Genomic DNA, 3039 nt, shown 5'->3' with positions numbered 1-3039 from the left:
GTGGTCTGTCCTGGGCCCAGAGGGGCTGGAATGATGAAAGGCTGGGCCTGGCACCAGGTGGCTCGGCCCCAGGACGGGGGTGGGGTGGGGGTGGCTTGGTGGTCACGAGGCTGCAGAGGCAGGCAGTGACCCTTTCTGTTCAAGCTCTCACTGGTTTTTTGCAGACACGGGTCCGGGTTTGCCTCCACCAGGAGCTGTCTTGCTGGCAACAACATATTCTTCTGAATCTGGGCGGAGAAAGCCGTGGGGTGGTTTCATTCCGCGCTTTCTACATAATGTAAATGTAATTAATCATGTCTATGGTGGCTTATAATTTGGTATTTTTTCATTTTTAGCAGTCTAATTAAACCCATTTAAGCTTTATAAGTAGTTATTTTAGAATTTTTCTCTGTACCCCCACTGGTGTAGTGCTCAAAACTCACAATAAATATGTCTCAAGGTGGCTACTGCTGTTTTCAAAATGAATCTGAAAGGCTATTCAAGTGAAGTATTTTTGGTGTTACTGGAACTTAAATTAGCCATAGAAAAGGCTGGAGAAATATTTCTTGTGTCTTTCTTCTTAAAAACTTTTCAGTGTTTTAGAGAATTAGGATGGGGGCTCAGATGAGCTGGGGAGAGCTATTTGACAGGACCAGAGGGTGACTGTGGCAGTCAGTGTCTGCCCTGGGGACACAGCTCTGCTTCAGAAAGAAGCCACATGCACAGTTCTCTGTCGCTCAGACTGAAGCCCATTTCCTGGTACGTTGTACAGATCTCATTTTAATGGTGTGATAATTAAGTTAGAAATATGTGGTGCTCAATCCCTTTATGAATGCTTTATTCACTGAGTTTACAAAATCTCTGTTAAAGTCAGGGAAACATTACTTAAAGTAAGGATTTAAAAAAACCCTATTAATAAAGAAATGTAAATTAAGGCAGCAACAAGATGCTGTTTCTCCTACCAAATTGTCTAAGACGTATGTCAACGATTACTACTCAGCATGGCCAGTGGTGCTGGTAGAAGTTGCATTGGTACAATCTTTCCAGAAAATAATTGAACAGTTAGTAATAAGAATCTGTCTTTTAGGTAATTTTTTTCTTTTTTATTTTTTAGGGCAATTTTCCTATAACCTTTGAACCAGAAACGTACTCCTAGGACCATATCTTAAGGAAGTACAGATCTTAAGCAATTATGTAGGTAAGAGGATTTTCATTCATCTGGTTATTATTTGCTGAAGGTTTTTAAAAAAGAAAACTTTTTTAATGTTAAAAAATATATTGAGTGTCATAAAAAATATTTAATTAAAAATCTGGAACGCTCCACGAATTTGCGTGTCATCCTTGTGCAGGGGCTGTGCTAATCTTCTCTAAAAGAAACTTTGTAATACATTCTTCTTTTCTACATTGCCCTACACATAATTCCCTCTAATTCCCCCAAAGGAGCCATGTAGGAAATGCCAGGTAAGCTCCTTTGGGAAGAACAACGTGGGGGCCCCCCGGACTCAGACAGCCTGGGTGCCAGGCCCAGCACCACTGCTTGTCACCTACAGTGTGACCTTGAGCAAGGTTGGACTAGTCTTCTTCATTGTTTTCTTTTTATTATTTATTCCTGAAATTATCTCATTTGTTCTCTTGTTCCTTTTCTAGCTCCCAACTCTAGAACTGTTGGCTGTGCAAGCATAGGGACTTGGCCAGAGCTGTTCACCACTGTGTGGAGTTCAGACTGTGACACCCTGGCCTTGCTGGGCCTCAGTTTCCTCAAACACGAGTAGGCATGATAACAACACCTACCTACCTCGTGTTACATGAGTTTAATACACGTGAAGTGCTTAGAGCAGTGTCTGTCCTGTGGTCAAGGCTCAAGGAACAAAACATAAGGATTATATTGTGCAGCCTCCCAAATGCCTGAGAAAGATCTGCTAGGGAATCCGGTTAATGGTGAGGAACGACAGAGGGCTGAGAGCATCTCTTAAGAAGACAATTTCTGCAGACTTTGACCTTGACTCCTAGTTGTCGTATGAAATGGGCAGAGGAGGTTTACTGGTCCAGGAGTCCCCAAAAGGAGTCTCTTGCTGTTGGGGGAGGTGAAGCTGGCTAGCCCACCGCCAGCACGAACCTGGGGAGCAGGTGGGGGCTGGCTTTCCCCGCTGGCTTCGTCCCACTGCCATGGGGGCTGGGCAAGTGGTTTCCTCTCTGTGACAACCCACTGCTGAGTCAGGTCTCCCAGAAGCCTGGGCCCACTAACATTCGCGTTCACGTAGAATTAGTGCTTGAGGTAAAGGCTTTGTGAAGTCATCAGTGTCCGATGTGAGCGGCCCTGAAGCCTTCACCAACCTTGCTTAGAAGGATTTCCCTCCCCGCCCCCCCGGGAGTCCACTTGGGGCCTGAATGAGGAAGGTCATTTCCTGATGCAAAATCTGACTTTCCCGCTTGGCTTCGGTGATTTAAGCAGTGGGAGCTTCCTGGCCAAACCCACCGCGGTAGACCTTGATATCGATGCCCCGTGGAGGGAAGAGAGCGGAGGGGCAGTTGGCAGTTAGTTTGGCCTTTCACTGAGGCAGAGGACCTCAGAGAGCTCCACAGCTCTCCATCAGCACACCAGGACGCCAAGGCCTCGAAGGGCAGCGGCTAGTCCAGGGCATCGGGCTGGTTTGGGGCAGAGAGGGCACTCGGCCCCAGGTTCTCAGACACCAGGTGAGTGAGTCCTCTTCCCAGCGCCCCTGTTTTGCGTGGAAAGAATGAAAGCAGGTGAAGCAGCCGACTCGGCCGTGACGGCCCTGGCGGAGAGGAGCGACTGGATTTGGGAAGTGTTCGCCAGACAGCTACGTTACCCATGGCCTGACCCATCTGTGTATCCTTAGTGCCAGAAACGCTCTTAGTAACAGCAGCTGGTTTACCAAAATGCCTGCCTGTGCTCGATTTTACCCTCATTTAAACACTGAAGCTCCTAGTTGTGTCTGAGAACAATGAAACTTTATTTTGATTCAAGCGGTATCAAAAGCTAGCACCAAGACTCTGAGTGTTACACATGATGTTGGAGTTGATCGTACTAACATGGTC

The 3039-nt window shown here is 46.7% G+C and overlaps 1 pseudogene; it reads right to left on the bottom strand.

Annotated features, from left to right (window-relative positions):
* Window positions 1-1283: 1283 nt before the first annotated feature.
* LOC123623672 lies at window positions 1284-1351 on the bottom strand (annotated as a pseudogene).
* Window positions 1352-3039: the final 1688 nt, after the last annotated feature.

This window comes from Lemur catta, chromosome 18, assembly GCF_020740605.2.
Source record: "Lemur catta isolate mLemCat1 chromosome 18, mLemCat1.pri, whole genome shotgun sequence".
Taxonomy (NCBI): Eukaryota; Metazoa; Chordata; class Mammalia; order Primates; family Lemuridae; genus Lemur; species Lemur catta.
Note: the sequence above shows the minus strand (reverse complement) of the source record. Positions and strands in the feature narration are given on the sequence as shown.